General features: G+C 36.5%; 1 pseudogene; it reads right to left on the bottom strand.

The window, feature by feature from the left end:
- Positions 1-1,328: 1,328 nt before the first annotated feature.
- On the bottom strand, positions 1,329-1,881 carry LOC150057723 (small ubiquitin-related modifier 2 pseudogene; annotated as a pseudogene).
- Positions 1,882-22,619: the final 20,738 nt, after the last annotated feature.

Here is a 22,619-nt window from a genome sequence, read left to right as displayed (position 1 = left end):
CTTGCTGGCTTGCCTCGTGGTTTCGCCAGTCAGCCCAGTAGTTAACACTATCCATCCCAGAAGTAGGCCCCCAGGATCTTGCTTTCACATATTCAAACTTTATAAAACATGGATTATGTATGTTTATACATGTGTGTGCATGTATTTGCATGTGTGTGTGTGTGTGTGTGTGTGTGTGTGTGTGTGTGTGTGCAGAATTCTAGGCTATTCTTCAAAACAATATCAAGCAATCATATTAAATGTAAAATACTTAAAATAGCTCTATGGTCACCAAGTAATTACTTTGAATGCAATAATATATAAAATTTGTACACTGTAGTATACATTTTATATTTACAACAGATGGCAGATCAATAGTCATTCAGAATTGATAAAGAATTGTTAGTTTTTAAATAATAAAGATGTTTAAAGAAGAGAAAACTATAAGAAAGACTCGGCAAGATTGCTGACACACCTGTGGTTAAAGAAAATAATGATGTCATACTGTTTATTCACAAACTGTTCATAACATGATGCAGTATGTCAGTCTATACTTGGAGGCATACTTTTCTTTCATTTTCTTTTCTTTGCCAGTCCTGGGGCTTGAACTCAGGGGCTGGGCACTGTCCTTGGACTTTGTCAAGGCTAGCACTCTATCACTTGAGCCACAGCACCACTTCTGGTTTTTTCTGTGTCCGTGGCACTGGGGTACCCAGTGCTTCACATATGCTAGGCAAGCATTCTGTCTCTAGGACATGCTCCTGGCCCTTAGAGGCATATTTTTTTCTGTTCTTTTTTTTTATTGTAATTAGTAAAAGGGTTACATGATCTTTTTTTTTTTTAAACAAGAAGTTTATTTAAACAACAAGACGCTTGACTTGAAGGGAAAACTATCTAGGATTCTTTTTTTTTTTTTAAGAGTAATTTACCCCTACTTAAAGACAGATTTGCCCTACATGTAACAGCTACGAACAAAAAAGTTATAAAATTGTCCTTGGTTTTACAATGATAAATGAAAACATTAAAATTCTCCAATCAAGCAAGGTTTGCAAGGATTTTTGTTTTCTTTCTTTTTTTGTTAAAACAGTGAGAGCTGAATGAGCATGCCACTAATGGAGAAGGGGGATATTTTCACAGAACCAGTATTTTTCCCCATCCCATCTCCATTTGATGTCAATCAAATATACCATTGGGTATTTAGTTAAAAAAGAAAAAAGGAAAACCAAGACGGGTGGGGGGGTGTGGGGGGGGGAGGGAAACGGGTACCAAAACATGTGAAAGGGTATCAATGTATGTGAATTAATGCACCTTCTATCTGGCAAATATCATGTAACCCTTTTACTAATTACAATAAAAAAGAAAAAAAAAGGAAAAAAGAAAAGCAATATGCTTGTGCACATACACCAGTTACTTTATGTACAATAAAGGAATGGGGAAGGGGAAAATGAAAGAATAGAGAAAACTATACTGTAGTAGTCAGGATGTGGTGGAACCAAATTGCAGTTTTCTAATTAAGAATGTATTCTTGGTCTATAAGAACAAAGTTCTGGTGCAAAGTAGCAGGTTCCCTTTTTTAGTAGACACCTCCTGTCTGCTGCTGGAACACGTCAATTGAATCTTCATCCTCCATTTCCAACTGTGCAGGTGTGTCTGTTTCATGGATTGGCTGCCCATCAAATCGGAATCTGATCTGTCTCATTGACAAACCCTGTCGTTCACAATAGGCTTTCATTAGTTTACTAACTGGTGTATGCCTCTTAATCTTAAATTGCACCACAGAACCATCCTGCCCCGCCACCTTCAAATGAATATGATCGTTGTTCTCAGTCTTGACTCCTTCCATGGGCTTTTCGTCGGCCATCGCGAGCGCCCTAGTCTCCTCAGATGTCGCTTCACAAAAGAGGTCCCTGGTCCACACTGAACGAGCACACAGGCAGCACCACAGCGGCTGGACTATTTTTCTGTTCTTACTTGACAGACATGTAAGATTTGTAAGTGCTTCCAAAATAATCCTATATCATCCCAGAATTTTTTTTTTCTAGAGTAGTTTTGAAATCTATAATTTTCAGGTAGGATGGAGATTTGACAGATTTTACTTCTTTCTGAAAGTGTGAATCCCTGCTATTGTGCTGTCAAGGCCTTGGCATTCAATGTTGCTTCAAAGTGAGAGGAGCAGATGTCTTTGCCAGTTACTTGTTGCTCTTTATTGAATTGAGGTTCTTTCTTATTTCTTCTTTCTAAAATTTTATCAGAAAAAGTGTTACTCTTTCTTCATGCTGAGGTAATTTTTTTCTCTTACTTCAAAATGTGGGTGATTGCATTGATTAATTTTCTTGTTTTGCATTCCTAGAAATAACTGTACTTAATCATGGCTGTTATGTTCTGTACTGCTGAATTCCATTGGCTAATACTGTTTTAAAGATTTTTCAAATCTATGTTGCTAAAACACACTTGTCTAAGCCACACACCTGTAGTCCTAGCTACTCAAGAGGCTAAGATCTGAAGATCATGATTGAAAGCCAGTACAGGCAGGGAAGTCTGCAAGACTCGTTATTTCCAATTAACCACCAAAAAGCCAAAGCAAGTGTTAGAGTGCTAGCCTTGAGGAAGAAAAAGAAGATTAATGACAGTACTCAGAGTATAAAGTCAAGCCCCAGAACTCTCTGTCCATTCATCCACCTGTCCATTTGTCCATCTGTCTCCTTCATACACATACATACTTGCACACACAGTTACACACATTCACACATGAATTTTGGTCTGTATTTTTCCTTCTAAAAATGTTCTTTCAGCTGTATGATAGTGGCTCATGCCTGCAATCCTAGCTACTAGGGAGACAGAGATTGGAAGGATCCTGGTTTCTGGCCAACCTAGGGGCAAGATATTCCCATTATTCTGTCGCTATAGAAGTTAAATATGGACTGTTGTTGCAGCTAGGTCATGAAGTATAAATAGGTCAAGGATGTTATGTAAGTATTCAAATACCTAGATAAACAACTTAAAACATTTTGTAAATACCTTTGTTCATAAAATTTTATGTGTCTGAACTAACAAGAATTTGTGGGTAGCAGACTTATCATTGAGATGCCTCCATGACATGGGCTCCTTAAGCAAATTGTGTCATCACTCATTCTTAAGCATTAGTGAAGATTCTATTTCAAGCTACAGTGACATTTTATAGTTTGGAAACTATTTTCTTCTTAATATTAAAAATTTTTACTTTTATTAAAGGTCTCTTAGAGGTATATTGACATTTGCTAATTGAATTTAAAAGTAAAAATCAAGGAGATTTTTCCTTTTATACACTACATATTTGGATTCTTAAGCTAGAAAGATCTAGCTTCATTTCTTAGATCTCCAAGTAAATGGGCATGAGTTGGGAAATCTGCTGAACTGCTCTGGACCCAGGACATTAATCTCAAAGGGTAGTGAAAGTTGTGAGAAGTTCCTGTTCAGACTTAGTCCATTAAAATGTTTCCAGGAAATTTCTATAGAAAGGTATAGATATTTATTCACCTGGGCCTGGCCCTTAGGAAACACCTGTAAGCTAAGTCTATATGTTGGACATCTGGCTATGAGAGAGGAGAATAGGACCAAGAAAGAATGTCAAAAGAGGAGAAATAGATATTAGGTTCAGTATTCCAAGGAAAATCTATATTTGGAAGACCAAGCAAATGCAATGATGATGAGAAACAGTCAGAAATGTTGAAATAAAACATTTCCATAGGAAAATTAAAGTGGTCATAAGCATTAAATAATTCACTGGTCAAGTAACAGCTGAAATGTGTGTATTAGTTTTTGGTGTTTTTTTTGGGGGGGGGGGATCATGGGGCTTGAACTTGACCTGGACACTGTCCCTGAGCTCTTCAACTCACGGGTACTGCCCTAACCTTGAGCCAAACTCCACTTCCCATTTTCTAGAGGTTAATTGCAAATAAGAATCTCAGGTACTTTTGTGCCTGGGCTGGCTTTGAACCCTGATCCTCAGATCTCAGCCTCATGAGTAGCTAGGATTATAGGCATGAGCTACTGTGCCTGACAAGTTTTGGTGCTTTTAATGAGAGTAATTTCAGGAATTTGTCCACATGGTTAACTGCTTGCAGACCTGAGAACTGAAGCTAGGTTTATCTCATTTTAAAATTCATAATCCATATATATATATATATTACATGCAAGTGAACATCTCATTGTCTATGACTTTCAAATTCAATTGGCAAATGTCAGATTTCCAAGAAATTTTTAATGGAGTTAATACTTTTTAATATGAAGATGGAAATAGTTTCAAAACCAGCAAGTGTCATTATGTGTGGAAATAGAAAGTTTACTGATTTGTGAAGATGAGTAATGTTATAATTTATTTGAGTATCTATGTCATGGAGACATCTTCATATTGAGTCTATTAGACATAAATTTGTTTCTACTATTTCAAACACAGTGGCCCAAAGCATTTTCCCACAAGTCTATTTCGCAGCAGGGAAAGATGGACAATGATGTAGGACTGTACTCCTGGAGGAGATGACAATTTGAGCAAAACCTGAGTACAGAGAGGAAAGAGTTCATGTTCGTATTCAGGATAGGGTATTTCTCTAGCAAAGATACAGTCCTAAAGTAGAAAGAGGTTTTAAAATGGAAGGCAAAGCAAAAAGCAAAAAAAATCCTTAGACTTTATTCTTTTTAAAAATTTTTACTTGTAATGTGTAGAGGGTGACAGTTAAATTCACCAGATAGGTGCATTACTTCTCACACATTGATATCCCTTCTCATGTTTTTGTCTCCTTTCACTTTCCCCAGCCCCTCCCAATCATCTTGTTTTCCCCTCTTCCTTTTCCTATTTAAGAGAATTAAATAAACATATATAAAATATACCAGGCAACAAAGTCAGATACAGTAACAATATGAGAATAACCAAAGGGCAACAAAAGAGAAGAGAAATAACATAGTACATTAAGAATAACAATCAAACAAGACAAAGCTCTTGGTTCCATATCCTAGAGATCCTTTCATTTAGTCTCATCCTATATCACCTTATGTGTCTAGGTTTTGAGCTATTGTAATCCTCTGTTAGGAGAGTCGTAGATGTGTACTAATTATTACAAGTGAGGGACACCGTTGAGCCTATGTTCCTTGGGACCTGGCTTACTTCACGTAATATTTTTTCCAAGTCTTTCTATTTCCTTACTAGTGGGGCAATGTCATTCCTTCTGATGGCAGCATGGGATTCCATTGTGTATAAATTCCATATCTTGTTGATCCAATCATCTCCTGAGGGGCATCTGGGTTGGTTCCATAGCTTTGCTCTGGAAAATAGTGCTGCAATGAACATCATTGTGCTAGTGGCTTTAGTATGTCCTTGTTTCTGGACGTTTGGGTAAATGCCAAGGAGTGGAATTGCTGGGTCATAGGGGAGCTCTATGTTTAGTCTTTTGAGGAACCACCATACTGCTTTCCATAGTGGTTGAACAAGTTTACACTCCCACCAGCAGTGTAGCAGTGATCCCTCCTGGCCACATCCTTGCCAGCATCTGTTGTTATTAGATTTCTTGATAATGGCCATTCTAACTGGAGTGGAATCTCAAAGTTTTCTTTGTTTGAATTCCTTTTATGGCCAGATATGTCAAGCATTTCTTCATGTGTCTATAGGCCATTCTTATTTCTTCTTCAGAGAAGTCTGTCTTTAGCCCACCTTTTAATAGGATAGTTGTTTCTTCAAGGATTTGCTTTGGAATGCAAATCAAAACAACTCTAAGATTCCACCTCACTCCACTTAGAATGGCCATTATCAAGAAATCTAATAACAACAGATGCTGGAGGGGATGTGGCCAGGAGGGATCACTACTACACTGTTGGTGGGAGTGCAAACTCATTCAACCACTATGGAAAGCAGTATGGCAGTTCCTCAAAAGACTAAACATAGAGCTCCCCTATAACCCAGCAATTCCACTACTTGGCATTTACCCAATCATCCAGAAACAAAGACATACTAAATCCACCAGCACAACAATGTTCATTGCAGCACTATTTACCATAGCAAAGATATGGAACCAACCTAGATGTCCCTCAGTTGATGAGTGGATCAACAGGATGTGGTATTTGTACACAATGGAGTTCTATGCTGCTGTCAGAAAGAATTACATTGCCCCATTTGTTAGGAAATGGAAAGACTTAGAAAAGATCATATTAAGTGAAGTAAGCCAGACTCAAAGGAACTTAGGCTCAATGGTTTCCCTCATTTGTCATAATCAGTAGAAATCTTGGGCTCTCCTAGCAGAGATTTGCAATAGAGCAAAACCTTTATACAAAAGGCCATATAGTAGGACGCTAAGTGAAAGGATCTCTAGGATATAGAAACAAAAGCCATGTAATGAATGATTGTTGTTCTTAAGGTACTATGTTATCTCTCATCTCTTTTGCTGTCCCTTGGTTATCGCATACTGTTACAGTATCTCACTTTGTTACCTGATATATCGGATATATTTGTGTTTGGTTATTTGAAATTGGATAGGGAAGGGGGAAAACAAGATGAGGGGTGGGAGTGGGGGGGAGGGAAATGGGGACCAAGACATGTGAAAGGGTATCAATGTATGGGAATTAATGCACCATCTATCTGGCAAATATCGTGTAACCCTTCTATTAATTACAATAAAAATATATGAAAAAAAGATTTGCTTTGGAGAGATTCAACTTTTTTTAAGGTGTAGATATATTTTAGATATGAGAACTTTTAGACTTTATTCTTTAATGAAACAATTCAAAAGTCTCAGTGTATGCAATTTCCCAGTTACTTTTGTTGTTCACTTTTCAAAATTATTTTGAAACAGAAATAAGCTTACAGGAAAAGTGGAAATATAATAGTTTTTTTTTCATTTGAGATATTTGGAAGTAAGCTGCTGACATGGTTAATCACTTAATGACTTCCCATTTTTTGTGTGCATATGCATATGAATGTGTGTGTGTGTGTGTGTGTGTGTGTGTGTGTGTGTGTGTGTGTGTGTGCTGGTCCTAGTGCTTGAACTCAGGGCCCAGGTGCTTTGCTTGTCCTTGACTTTTTTTCCCCCTCAAGGCCAGTGTTCTACCACTTGAGCCACAGCATTACTTCTGGCTTTAGGGTGATGTTTTGGAGAAAAGAGTCTCATGGACTTTCATATCTTGGCTGACTTTGAACATGATCCTCTGATCTGTGTCTGAATAGCCAGGATTATAAGCATGAGCCACAGGCACTTGGCAACCTCTAAATTTTTAGTGCCCATTTTCTCCACATCTTAGATAGGGGCTATGAAGAATACCTTGAGAAAAATATAAGGCATTTTTGCAAGAATTTTATTATTGGATATATTAAGTATAACCAAAAAGATAATTTTTTTGTTATTTATCTTTCTTAGTCTGGCATATTTCAATAAATATGGTAGTCTCCCTCAATTCATTTTCCAGCAAATGATATAATTTCAATTTTATTTATTTATAACTGAATAATACTCTCCTATGCATATGTACCACATTTTGTTTGTTAATTCATCACTTAAATACAGGTTGATTTGATAACTTAGCTACTATGAATAGTGTTTCTACAAACATGAATGAATGTATGGGCATTTTTATTTTATATTGACTTACATATGTTTTGTATGTACCAGGAATGTTATAGCATTATCATGTGGTAGTTCTGTTTTTAATTTTCACAGGATTTTTCTGCTCTTATATCCATAGTGTCTGCACAAATTCGTACTATCATGAATAGTATACAAGGGCTCCTTCCCTCTTGCATCTTGCCAGCATTTGTTGTTTATGCTTAACGTTTGCCATTCTGACAATAGGATGAGAGAGAATCTTATTGTAATTTTTATTTATATTTCCTTTGTGGTCAGAGATTTTCAGCATTTCCTTGTGTATTTATTGGCTGTTTGAACTTATTTGGGGAATTGAATGTTTTCATTCATTTATTTATTGCATTGTTTCTTCACTTGGTGTCTAATTTTGGAGTTGATTTTATATGCTGGATATTAGTACTGTATCTAATGGATAGCTGGCAACAGTTTTGTCCAATTCTGTAAGCTATATCTTCATGTTGGCAATTGTTTTTTCTGATATTTTGCAGTTTTATAATTAGATATAACACCATTTGTCAGTTCTTGAAATTAATTCTAAGCAATTGGGGTCATATTCAAAAAGTCCACATTATTCTTATACCTTCAAGAGTTTTCCCATGATAGATTCAAAGTTTCAGATTTTACATTAAGATTTTTATTTTTATCATTATCAAGATGTTGTAAAGAAGGTTTATAGCTATATAAGTCAGATAATAAATACATTTATTTTTAAACAATGTCCTCATATATTGACTTTTCATCCAATCTGAATTATTATTATTATTATTTTTTTGCCAGTCCTGGGGCTTCTACTCAGAGCCTGAGTAAGGTCCTTGGGCTTTCCTTAAGAATAGGGCTCTACCATTTGAGCCACAGTGTCACTTCAGGCTTTCTCTGTGCTTGTGGTATCTAGGAATCAAACCCAGGGCTTCGTGCATGCTAGGCAAGCACTCTACCACTAGGCCATGCTTCCAGCTCCCTCAGCTAATTTTTGTACCAGGTAAGATGGGCATCCACTTGCAGTCCATATTGTTTTCCCACTAATATTTATAGAAGTGATTGTCTTCAGTGCATGCTTTTTGTCAGCTTTGTTAAAAATAATGTGGTTTTGGAAGGGTGGGGATAATTTCTGGGTTTCCTGTTCCATTCCATTGGTCATTGTTTCTATTTTTTTTGTTAGTACTATCTGTTTTTGTCACTATTGGTCACTAGTATAATTTGAAGTCAAATATTAAACCTTCAGTATTGTTCTTTTTTTCACGTTTGATGTTTGTTTTTTAAAACAGTTATTTTAGAGTTAATATGCAGAGAGGTTACTAGTACATGAATCAGGTAATGAATAATCAGTACAATTCTTTTTGAACCATGTCTCCCCTTCTGTTGCTCTCTCCTTTTCTCTCCCATCGCCACCCACAGATGTACAGTTACTTTTCGAAGTAGTGTCTAATGAGGACCACTATTGTATTTATTCACACTTCTACCTATTTTGTACACTCTTTTACCCTCCCAACTACAAACAAGACATAAGCAAAAGAAAGCAAAAAACAGCAACAATGACAGCTAAAAAGTGTCTCCTATTTCCTTTTCTTTGAGTTCATTTCATAGGCTATTAAAGCCACCAGCACAACCATTTTCATATTCATTGCAGAACTGTTTACCATTGAGAAGATAGGGAATCAACCCAGAAGTCTCTCTGTGAATGAATGGATCAAGAAAATGTGTTATATATGCACAATGGAATTCCATTCATTCACTGAAGTCAAAGCAGGATATACACAGGAGTAGTTGACAAAGGTACAATGCCTTCAGCATTCTTTTTTTTTGCTCAGGATTGCTTTGGCTATTTTGCTTCCATATGAGTCCTTAGAGTCTTTTAAGTACTCATGTCATCTGTAATTAAAGGTAATTTGGCTTTTTCTTTATTTGAATTCTTTTGTTGTTTATTTCTCTTGCACTATGCTAAACAGGACTGAAGAGAGTGGGCAACCTTAACTCATTTCTGGCTTTTGAGGAAATGATACTGGTTTGTCATCACTTAGTGTGATGATGACTATAGGTTTATCATAGAGAACTTTATGTTGAGATATCTCCTTTCTATTCCTAGTTTATTTAGTTTCTTTAACCATAAAGATGTTAAATTTTGTCAGAGATTCCTGGTTCACCTATTGAGATGATCATGTGCTTTTTGCCCTTGACTCAATTTGGCTATTTACTGCATATGTTGAACCATTCTTGCATCCATGGAAGGAAACCAAGTTGATATTGTGTTGTCTTTTTAATGTGCTATTGAATGTGGTTAACAAGCATTTTGTTGAGAATTTTTACATATATGTTCATTGAGAATACTATTCTATTATTTTCATTTTTTTGTCATGTCCTTATCCAGTTTTGGTATCAGTTTAATACTGACTTAAAGGAAGTTTGATAGTGTTTCTTTCCTTTTTTTTTGTCTTTTATTTTTTGGTACTGAGGATTGAGCCTTGGACATTGCACTTGCTAGGCAAGCACTTTTCCACTGAGCTACATCCCAGCCCCTCGTTTTTTTCCTTTCTGTCACAGGAATAATTCAAGGAGAATTGGTGTTAGTTCTTCGAAGATTTGGTAGAAATCAACAGCAAATCTTTTAGGTCCTGGGTTTTTTCTTTTCCAGGAGACTCTTTATTATGGCTTCAATTTTAATGCTTATTATAGATATGTTAATGTGGTTCATATCCCTTGGTTTAGTTTTGTTAGGTAATACACATCTAAAAGTTTTTTCATTTCTTCTATATTTTCCAATTTAATTATTGATATCTGTTATATTACTTTTCTCATGTCTATTTTTATTTGTCGCCTTTGAGTTGTTTATTAATATTTTTGTCTTTGTGTTGCTTTACAGTCCACATTTATTTAAATACAAACTTACTTATTATCATCCAAAATAGCTGAACTTTGTGGAAAGACAAAACCTAAGTAATATTTGTGAAGTGGGGTAGGTCTATCTCTGGGAAAAACACTTCTTATTTTTTTGGAGGTACAAGAATTTGGTTATGGTTTGCATGAAGAAATACTATTGCTCCATATTTGTTTCAGAATTTTAAAGATAAATCCAACTTAATTTAATTGGAAATTTTTATGATACTGTGGGAAAACCATTTGTGACAATGGTGCTAGTTATTACAAAATAAAATGTGGAAATCACTGGCCAATTTATATTTAAGTGATTAGAAATCAAAATCAATGCACTTGGTGTTATTATTTAAAAGTTTTATACATCTCTATTCCCAGCAAGAAACACTAAAAAGGAAATCAAAATTAGAAGGACAAAATCGGGTATGATGGTGCACATTTCTTATCCTAGGACTTGGAAGACTGAGACAGAACCACCAGTTAGCCAGACTTTATATGAATCCCTCCATCAAATAGAGTTATACTGTTATAAAGGAAAGAATGAGCACAGAAAACCAGAAGTAGCACACCATTATTGTATATAATTTTACAGCAAAAGATGCTGTCATTGTAAGTAATGGGAACTCTTGTTTAGAGTTGAAAGAATTCATCTCATTGTTGACTGGGCTATTAGAGATGGAGTACATATATGCAGAAAGGGAGATGAGAAAAGAGGGCTTGGTGGCCATAAATAAGGAGAATAGGACTTGAATAACTGACCTGGCACAAAGTTCCTTCAGTTCACGGACTGAAGAAAAGCATCTTCCTAGTGATATGAATCATGTCTGAATACTTTGCTTTCCTCTCCAACTAGGACACAGAAGAGGTCAGCCTGACATAAGTTCATAGACAGGAGGCTCTTGCAGATTTATTGAAGGTTGAAAAGATTCTGGCTATTGCTTTTTCTTTTCCTTCTTTTCCCCCCCTAAAATTCCCAGTAGAATGCCTTGGTTAGTATTAGATGTATTCTAGGGCATAAAAGGAAACAATTAAGCTTACTATGATGAAATGAAATAAAATCCCCATAACTTAAAGCCAATAACAGCTAATAATCTAACAGCACTAAAATTTGCAACTCTAGCTGCTCCTATACTGATTGCACACATGTAATTTATGTATTTCTCCTGCTATTTCACAACACTAACTGGACAGTTGGCTAATTTTTCTTTCTTAAAACATATACCTGCTTCATGCATTAATAGACTAGATGTTGCTTGAGTGTTTGTGGATGTGTTTGTGTGTGATGTATGAAAAGATTCAAACCATCAAAGGCTATTGCCCTTAAATAGCTTTCACTTTAGGAAGCTGAAGTGGCACAGTGGCCACTATAATACAGGCCTTGATGCTATGATTTTTCAGTTGGGCCATAAACTGTTCATGGAGTGAGAGTGTAGCTATTTGAGATGAAGGAAGCTTTAAATGTTATGACATATAGGCAAGGTGGTTCAGATACTTATAGGGAATATTTATTCATTCATTTCACCAGTATTTATAGAGCATTTCATCTGTACACTGAAAAGCAAAAACTTAACTCCCATGAGAATGACATTTTGAGAGGCAAGGAGAGGATGGGAAATGAATTAGTTACATGGTTTCAGATAGAAATAAATCTTATGAAGAACATAAAGTAAGCCAGTAAGGTATACTCTAAGTGAAGTAGAAAATATTGTTATGGAAAAGTTTAGCTTGACCCAAGAGTAGGGTCTGTGAATAGGATGTGAAATAGGAAACTAGATAGGTGTGTTTTTGTGGGCTGTGAAACATATTGACAGTTAAACTCTTACCAGCACTTATTCAGCATGTCTCGAAGACATTACTTGAATTCTTAAAGACATTCAATTTTGCTGCTTACTTTCCTTATCAATAGCCTTTTCTAGACACATGTGTTAGGAAATGAAAACCTAAGAATGAAGAAGAGGACTTGATTGTGATTAAATTAAGAATTAAAAAATTGCTGCAAATATAAAGAAAATGAAAGATGAGAAAAGACTCAGTAAAATCCAAGAGATCAAAATAGTAATAGTAAAATGCTGTTTTTTCAATTTTATACCATCATCAATAAAGTTGAACACTAAATTATAAAAAGAAAAATGTTAGAATCGCTTTTTTTTCTGTTTATTACTTTTATTCTACAGCAATAAAATGAGCTGAGAAATTTGGTTATTTTTACTTTTTGCTTTATTTCTAGGTTGGGATTCAAGTGAATCAGTTGACTCCAGCTAATCCAAACACTTCCATGAGTTCCAGTCGCCAATCTGTTCAGTCAAGCCACTTCTCTGGTGGGTCACACACTGTCCGTGTTTTTTTCCAAGCTCAGAAAGCAAAGAAACCCACAGAAGAGCAGCAAAAGGAAGGTTGGTAGCTATCAAGATGGTTTGTTTCAATGTTTATATCCTTAGGAAAGTACTGGCATGGTTGTGTCTGTATTTTGGGAGTTTTTTGTTTCTGCTACTCCTGGGGCTTGGGCACTGTCCTTGGACACTTTTTGCTCAAGTCGCTAGATTTTTTGCTCAAGTTGCCACTTGAGCCACAGCACTACTTCCAGCTTTTTCTGAGCATGTGGTATCCAGGGCTTCATGCGTGCTAGGCGAGCACTCTATCAGTAGGCTATGTTCCTGAGCCCCAAGGTTTACATTTTTCAGCATGATCAACCAATGAAATTACTTGCAGTGAACAAAGTGAGTGGGGAATAACACTATTAATGTGCTTTTCTATTGTTGCAGTATTTGTGGCTGCAGTGGATCTGGAAATACCACCTGCTTCTAGAAATGGCACATTCTTGCCATCGTTTTCTACACATCTGACAGCAAATGTTAGTGCTGACAATAACAAAGTTGAGTCTCCAAGGGAATGCAATGGTCTGCATTCTCCTGTCAGTGTACAATCAAGACTTAATCTAAGTATAGAGGTCCCATCTCCTTCCCAGGTATATATGTTTTATTCCTTATGACAAAACTGGTCTATAGCTGAAGAGAACACTTAACTATATTCATTGCTGAATTGTTGTAGTCTCACAGGTTGTGAAGACATAGCTCGAGGCCTTTGCCACTGTCATGTTAGTAATGGTATGAATCCTATTCAATACAATAGCTCTGTAGTAAATTAGAAACCTCATGTCACTTACAGTGAAATTTACAACAATGGATGCTGAAAAAACCATATTGTCATCCTTGGGTCCTTGGAAATAAGGACACCATTCTTAACCTCTGTGGGTAAAGTCTGCCACCCCTCCAATTCTCCTATGTGGCAAAAGGCCTGAAAAGAGATGGTAAAAATGCTTACAGGGAAAGGGCTAATTCTTAATTGTATTACAATTAATGGTCACATAGTTCATGGTAATGGAGCTCAAAAAGGCAGGACCTGACCATTCAGAAGATTCTGCTATACAAGTAAAGTTAGCCTGTGAGTTTGGATTTACCTAATGTTGTGGAATTGACCTATGGTATGTGCTTACTAGAATTGCTTTTTAAAATAAAAGTATAGGGTATATCTGTATAAAGTGATAGATTAGTTGTTTTTTTTTTTTTGCCAGTCCTGGCCTTGAACTCAGAGCCTGAGCACTGTCCTTGGACTTACTCAAGGCTAGAGCTCTACCACTTGAGCCATAGCACCACTCCTGGTTTTTTTCTATGTATGTGGTAACGAGGAATCGAACCCAGGTCTTCATGCATGCTAGGCAAGCACCGTACCACTAGGCCAAACTCCTGGCCCCAGATTTAGGTTGGTTTTAAGGGTGCAAGTGAGGTGGAATGTGACCCCTAAATTACTTGCTGAGTTATTAGCCTCTTTAATTTCATTCAGTTTATGAATTTTTTTCTAAAAATATCTGTGACTGGTAGGTAGATGATAGGACATAGTATTTAACTTTTTGTTATTACAGCAAAATATGCAAGAGAACCAACTTTAAAAGAGCTAAAGTTTATTTGGATCACAGTTTTCAAGTTTCAGACCATAGGACAATTGCTTTTTGGCTTGTGGTGCAGCACTATATCATAGTGGGAGACCAAGGTGAAGAAAACTAATCACTTAGTTTGATGAAAAGAAGCATCTGGAATCCCATGTACAGTAATCAACTTGGCTTTCCATAACAAAATACCATAAACTGAAGTGTTTAAGAAATAGTAATTTGTTTTCTCATCTTTCTGAAGTCTTGAGATCCAAGATCAGTGTTTTGTACAATCTTGTTTTTGATGTTGGTGTTTTCTTTCCATTTCTAATTTTTAATATATCCACATGCAAGTCTTGCCTCTCATTTTCAGGCATTTCCTTCCTTATACATTTGCCAGCTAATAGCTTCAATGATGCCTATTCCTGGCTTTATAGTTCAATTTAATTTGTGAAAATTATTCCCTTAAGACATATTCTATATAGAGATTCTACAAGACTTTTGAATTAAGCAAGTATGGTGGTTTAGAATTAAAATAAGGTGAACAGAGTTCAATGAGTAATTTTGGTTTCAGAAAGATGAGAAAGTTTTCTATGCAGGTCATGCGCACTATGTTTAAAAGGTCTTAAATTCAGATTGTGCATGAAATAGTGAGTGTTGGGGCAGGAAGACTGAGAGTTGGAGGCTGGCCTAGGTTACACAGTGAATCTTGATCTCAAAAAATTTCTTTTTCAGCCCTTTCTGGCTTATAGGTGGTTGAAAACTTTCTCTGTGGTCATATAGCTTTTAGGTGAGGCAGAACATGTGGAATGGGGAGAGAACTCTGATATAATTTATTAAAAATTACTAATTTTGCTTGGATTAGGACTTAATGACTTGACTTAATTTTTCTTTAGAGGCAACAATCTTTCAAAAAGAGCCACAGTGGGATTACAGTTTTTAAGGAGACATTCAGTCATCTCCTAAAATATCTAAACAAAGCAAACAGTAAAACTTTTTATTAGAATTGAACCATAAATTAAGCTTCCTGGAAAAACCAGAAATATACTAGGCAGTATGAATTCAAGTTAATGGATAACCTCTTCCAATTTCCAGGCCTTATTTCGCAGTATTACGCCTCCTGTTAGTGAAAGTAATTTAAATCATGATCAGACACTGAGAAGTATTGAATAAGCTAGTAGGGATAGAGTAGGTATTTGGGGACCAAAAGGCCCACATACTGTAGATGTGTGTGTGTGTGTGTGTGTGTGTGTGTGTGTGTGTGTGATGGCGCCAGGGTTGAACTCAGGGTCTCACACCATTGCAAGGATTTTTGCTCATTGCTGGCACTCTGTCACTTGAACCACAACTAAAGATGGAGTCCTGCAGATTTTTCTGCTTGGGCTGGCTTTAAATTGTGGCCCTCCACATCTTATTCTCCTGTGTAGCTAGGATTATAGGCATGGACCACCAAGTAGTGTAATATTTGGATCCAACTTAGGGTTTACGCCATAAGAATGAAAGTTTGTGCTTTTTGAACTGCCAGTGCAAATGCTTGACTAAAGGAAGGCAAGTGAAAACTCACAAACTCTGTGAGATTATTTCAGATCTAATGAGGTTTCAAGTTCATACAGCAGAGGAGCACAAGAGCCACTGGCATAAGCAGAAAGGCACACATAAATCATAACCTACAGAGAGAATAGCTTGAGGCGAGATGTAAGGCTAAATGAACTTCTGAATGCTTACTTCTTGAGACCTTTGGTGGGTTTAACTAGTGGATTAGTACTATCAGATCTGTTTTTGAATGACTGCTCTAGGCATGTGACAAATGGATTGAAAGAGTGGTGTGAGAATCATAGAATCAACTTAGAAACCATTATGGTTAATTTAAGCAAGTAGTGATGAGGTCCTGAACTAGGCTGTTTCCCAAAGACATAAAAACAAATCTGGGCCAGATGCTTTAGTGAGTTATTTAGAAGAAAATAGATAATATCTTCTTGCTAGACAGGCTAGTTAATTTCTTTTGCTATAAAAAAAAAGCCCTGTCAATGCAATTTCAAAGTCACATGATATTTTAGAACTTCTTAAGAAGAAAACAACAAGTAAGTATGCATTACTCATTCATGCTTGCAGATAGGTTTCTCCCTTTCAGGAAACCCTACACAGATTAATCAAAATCAAAGCCATAAATTTTAAGCACATATGTTCTGTCATCTGCCAGTGTATTTTCAGTTCTCTGAATCTTTGACCATCAGCCACAATGAACACATGAATTGAAAAGATCAAAGCTACTTGATTTGGTTGTGTGATTTATAATTTCCAGATCAACATGAAGAGAAAATAGCAGGCATCAAACATCCATTTTTGCTTGTACCAGGTCAGGACGCTGTAATTCTATCCAAGCACAAGTTTCCATGGTAAATAGGGCAAAACTTGCCAATGCTTCACAGGTTTCCAAAAAGCATCTATGTCCCTCCTGGGAGAACTTTGTAACTGGAAAAGAAAATCTTTACAGATGAAATCGCCAGCAAAATAAAGTCACAGACTATATTTTTGCACAAGGCCTTTTGCCAAATGTCTCATCAACAAGTGTGGTGCTGGCAGCAACCTATTTTATGGTAGAGGTGGTAAAATGCTCTTGCCAATACTTGTTTTCATTTGCTCACAACTTCCTAGAAAAGAAAAAAAAACTTACTTTGAGTTGAAATTTTCCATGTTTCATCTCAATCCAAAGGTGACTTAAAAGATTTTTTTTTGGAAAATTGAATTAAATTCAAGTAAAATTTGTAAAGTTTAGTCATTCAGAGAGGTTGCATACAAAGATCTCACTGGATAACATCAAAAATTAAATTCTTTGTGACTTTTGAAAGATGAGTTCACTTAATATTCTTTTAAAGTAGTTTAACCCTTTTCAGATCAGGAAATCATTAGGAATTTTAAAAATTATTTATTGTCAGTATTTTTTTTTGTTTTTGTTTTTTGTTTTTGTTTTGTTGTTGTCTTTCAGGGAGGCATAAAGGGATCATAAGCATAGAGGAAAAGGAATGCACAAATACAGACTTGGTATTTAATATACACTATGTAAAGAGATGAGCTATGCAACCGTGGACAGGGACAGACAGGGATAAGTGGGGGAATGAAAGAAGAGGTTACATTGTCTAAGAATCATTGTACTCATGACATGACGTATGGACTTGTAATGCCTTTGTACAACTTCTTAATAATAACAATTAAAAATTATTCATTTTATGCTTGAGTTTTTTTGAGAAAGAGCTAATAAAGTAAGGCTTTGTTAACTCCCTTTGTAGTTTTTTTTTTAAATTGGATAGCTTCATATATATTTGATAGAAGAAATTTTAAACAGGTGTTTATTTCAATTAAATTCAGAAAAATCTATTCAGTACCAGGTACTAAATCAATACTCTGCATTCGAGGTATGTAAGACTATTCTGGAGGAACGTATTATTTGTTAATAGTGATGAAATTAATAAAGTTGACATGACACAGAAAGAAATCCTATTTTGGGGAGTGGAAGTGGGAGCAACATGGAAGGTAATTGAGGGGTAGTGGGAGGGGATTGGGGACAAGAACATGAGAAGGGGTATCAATGTGTGAGAAGTAATGTACCTACTGTCTGGCAAATGTGACTGTAACCCCTCTATACATTACCCTGACAATAAAAAATAAAATAAAAAATTTAAAGAAGTGGGAGAAATTAATGTTGGTTGGAGGACAGGGATGGTTTAGTCTGGATTTTGAAGGAGTGAGGAGTACAAATGTCAGCAAGCTGGAAAAGAGCATTTCAGATTAGACTCTAAGGGAAACACAGTTTTAGAAATAACACTCACTGAGTTGGTTGGAGTGTTGCATGTGAGAGAGAAGACAAAGTAGAAAACAGACTGGTTCTCAGTGTGTGCTTCTGGCATTTTGGGTAGATGGATCATTGTCATTTCAAGGAGAGTATGTATCTGGATTAAAGCCACTCACTGTTTCTCTCATGAAGACCACCAAAAATAATTCTCTTCAAACATTTTCAAATACCTCTTGAAAGTATTTAGTTTCCATCATGAAGAAAAGGAGGGACTGAGGGACCTTTAAAAGACAAGTTTTAGAACAGAGTATTAAGACTACAGAATGATATTATCCAGAAATAGGGCATAATCAGACTTGAAAGTTAAGGCAGTCATTCTGGAGAGTGAATTAGAGAAGGGAAAGATTGGGAACTAAGATTATCAATTTAGTACATTGCAACTGTCTAGCCAAGAAGCAGCATGCACCCAGACTAACCCATTTCATCACTTTTATGCCTGAAAACATTAGTAGACATTTAAAAGTTGGTCTTCTTGCTCCTAAGATTCTATCATTCTACACCACAGAACTTTTTGTGCCATAGCTGTTTTCCTGTTTTTTAAATCTTTCCCTAAATTAATATCATATGGTACATTCACTATTACAAAAACAAGATTCTTAGTGGGTGATCATAACACCCTTTCTACAATACACTTTCTAATTATAGAATAAACCCTGTGAGGGATGGAAATCTCCATTTAAGAAAAAAACAAGAAAAGAGTCAATTTCTTCTTAGATAGTATTTGGATTCTTTCACTTTTATAGTTTCATTCCCTTTGTAAGGAAGGTTTTGTTGACAGTAGATGGGATGGTTTTGAATCTAAGATGTTGGGACAGTGTAAACTCAGAATACCTAGACAGATAGAGCCTGTCAGAAGCATTAACAGTGCTAGGACAGAGTACAGTGCTTAAGGGTGGGGAAGTAGGGAGATAGTTCCACCACTATTCTGTGAGTAGGAAATCCACAAGACTGGTGATGGCTGGAGGGCACCTCTACCCTGACAAGCACCAATCTGTACATACCCTGCTTGAGACTCCCATATCTTGACTCAACACAGCAGTAGTCAGTACATCTTGTAATGTATCCTCTCCAGCTGCTGAAATGAATTCAGCTGACTTCTTACTTTCCAGAAGCACTTTGCATGGTGCTCTGCTGATGGAAGATAAACATGATACATATGTTTCACTCAGATTTTTCTTAAAAATTTCCTCTTCAGGAAACTTTCAAGTGATTTTTGTTATTTTGAAACAAAATGGGATTTTGTTTTTGTTTTTGTTTTTTTTCTTTTGCCAGTCTTGAGCTTGAGCTCAGGGCCTGAGCACTGTCCTTGAACTTTCTGAAGGCTAGAGCTCTGCCACCTGAGCCTCAGCACCACTTTCGGCTTTTTTTTTCTATGTATGTGGTGCTGAGGAATGGAACCTGGGTCTTCGTGTATGTGACGCAAGCACTCTACTACTAGGCCATACTCCCAGCCCAAGAGAGTTATATTCTAAGGCTAATGTTGATTTTCTGAATTTGACTGTTAAAGAGGGCCGAAGACTTTCAAGTCATGCAATTTCCCATGTCCAACCTAAGGTCTGCTGCTTCAAATACTAAGCCATCAGATCCACTGTTAGTTGCCAGTATTGTCCTTTAGAAGTGCTAGCAATAGCTTTTGTGGATCATGGTCTTCTGTGGCAGAAAATATCCATGCCCTTGTTTCCTGGTGACCATTCTATTCTATGTTGTTGAGTACAGTGACCCTCACAGCACTCTGCAAGCTTTGCTAACACAGTTGCTCCTATCAACAGCTCTTTGAAGATTCTGTGGGACATGCTAGCTTCCTGACAGGCAAACAATCTCAGCACTGCGATCTCAGCAGCTCCTCTAAGATTGGGTCACAGTTTCAATGAGCCACAGCTTTTACCCAAACTCCACCTGACCCCAAAGTACTTCGGGGCAACTGACTATGTAACTTTACAGTGCTTCATGATATTTTTCTGGACTCTCAGCTAGTTTGGAGTCCATTGAATGTCTATTAGTTTAGAGTGAATAATTTGGTTCATTCCTTGGAAATCACATGTACCGTCTTCATGTTCCCCTTTACATGCTTACTCTATCTCTCACTGTGCATTTCTGTGAAACAAGTCCAAGAAATTGCCACAGGCACCTCCAAATTCTTAAAAATCTCTTTACTTTCTAACAACGACTGTCTATTATTTTGAACTGAAAAGTGGCCCCCCTAACCAGCTAGCAATAATAATAAAGTAAAATTTATTTAGGTGTGTCTTATACCCCAAATCTATTGTAAATGTTTTCTATTAACTTTAGAACTCCTTATAACAGATCTCTGCAGAAAATGCCACAATAAATCCCTTTTATTTCAAATAAGAAAAATAAAGCTTAAAAAGTATGTTTATTTCATAACTAAGGAGATAGTGAATGAGAGATCTGTCTTACAGAAGTTTCTGGATTTCAGAAGTTTCTAGTACATAAGTAATTTAAAAGAAATTAACAAAACTTATTTTTCTTGAAGGACCCCACATTTTCTCTCAGATGTTTTTCGCTTCATGTCTTTGGGACATAGTTAAGACTTCTGTAGTGGAAACTTTTTTTTTTTTAATCTACTATGATTTAAAGTAAGAGCTTCACACTTGCTACACTCTACCCCTTGTGCTAGGCCTCAAATCTATCTTCTTTGTGCTTGGGCTAGCTTTGAATTCCAGATCTCAGATTCTCTGAGATCTATGTTTACTGATATGAATCACTAGCACTTAGACAATACTAAACTAGTAGATGTTTCTTATCCAAGAGCTACTCATGAGTTCTTTTCTTTTTCTTGCTGCAGCATTTGATTATATTTAGTTGGCAATGCACTGTTGAGTTCCAAGTTGTTGGATCACTTATGGCCTAATTGATCATAGTCATCCCTTTCTATTTTGCATGCTTTCTACATGGGCAACCTTGTCTATCACCCAGGTTTAAAGGTATTGGGAGATCATCTGGGAGCTTCATGTCATCATAGTGCTGTATGAATGAAGGTGAAGAACCACAAAATGAAAACCCTTGACTTAAATGTAAAGATTAGGAAACACTGTGCCCTCTTCCTGCTTCCTCTTGCCTTGAATAATATTGAATGGGGAGAGAATTATTTGGGCCTGGGGATATATGTCCATGAACTTATAAGCTTGAAGATAGAAACATATACTGTGGATGGCAAAATCTCACTAAAATTTAAACTTGAATTTTGTTAATAACATTCAGCCCCTGAGTTCATCATAGGAGCATGAAGTCAATAGTAAATCTGCTTATATTATGCCAAAACTACTTAATATGACAGTAGGATGTACCAGTTTGCAGACTGTTATTATTCTCTGAGGAGAATAGAAAAAGGAATTATCAACGGGGTTTGGAAGTAGGGGTTAGCAATTAAAGGTGTTGCAAATCCAAGCAAATGACAGGTATACTTGTATACTTGGTATTCTTGTATCATTGAATAGTGGACTCACCGATGCAGGATGAGGAGGAATTTAAGACAATGGTATCTGCAAGAATGACCAGTGTAGGACACTTTCTTATTTCAGCTAGGAATATTTGTCCCATCAAAACCTCTTAAATGATTCTTTCCACAGGCTGGGAGGGGTGGCTCATGCCTGTAATCCTAGCTACTCAAGAGGCTGAGATCTGAGGATTAAGGTTCAAAGCCAGCCCGGGGACAAAAGGACCTGAGACTCTTATCTCCAATTAAACTCTTGAAAATGGGAAGGAGGGCTTGGCTTAAGCGTAGGGCAATAGCCTTGAACTGAGCTGAAGAGCTCAGGAACAGTGCCCGGGCTGAGTTCAAGTTCCATGACCCATAAAAAAAAAAGATTCTTTCTACAGTAGTGATCTTTAAAAATTTTTAGCATATGCTGAGATAAAAGGTAGAAACACACATATATGTATATATGTATATATATACACACACTTGCATATATATGTTTATATATATGTATATAACAGTCTTACTAAATAAACTAATGTAGTTTTTTTTTTGATTGCTTCTTCTGTGGTGCACTTTGAGGGAAAATCAAGTCGTGCTAGATAGGAAGGTTATGGCAGAAGACTCACTAAATGGAATCAACTGTTAAGCTGACACATTCAGCTTGGTGATCTCACACATGGTCCTTCAGAGTTCCTTCCCACCTCTAGACTGCCATTCCTCCCTTACACTTCCTCACATGCATTTCTGCATGTCTTGCAGCCACATTCATATCTAGTTGTTTCTGGTATCCTTGAAACTCAGATACTGTGCAGAGCTCTTCTGCCCCAGAACCATGTCAACACAACCAGCGTACTTTGTCACAAAAGATGGGACAAATAAAAGACAGCTCTGGAAAAGGAAACAAGAGAGGGTGAGAATCAGTAAGAAATAAAGCTCTAGGAATTTGGGAAA

Source organism: Megascapheus bottae, chromosome 10 (genome assembly GCF_031878675.1).
Source record: "Megascapheus bottae isolate mThoBot1 chromosome 10, mThoBot2.hap1, whole genome shotgun sequence".
Classification (NCBI taxonomy): Eukaryota; Metazoa; Chordata; class Mammalia; order Rodentia; family Geomyidae; genus Megascapheus; species Megascapheus bottae.
The sequence above is the reverse complement of the archived record's forward strand: the minus strand, read 5'-3'. Positions and strand labels throughout refer to the sequence as shown.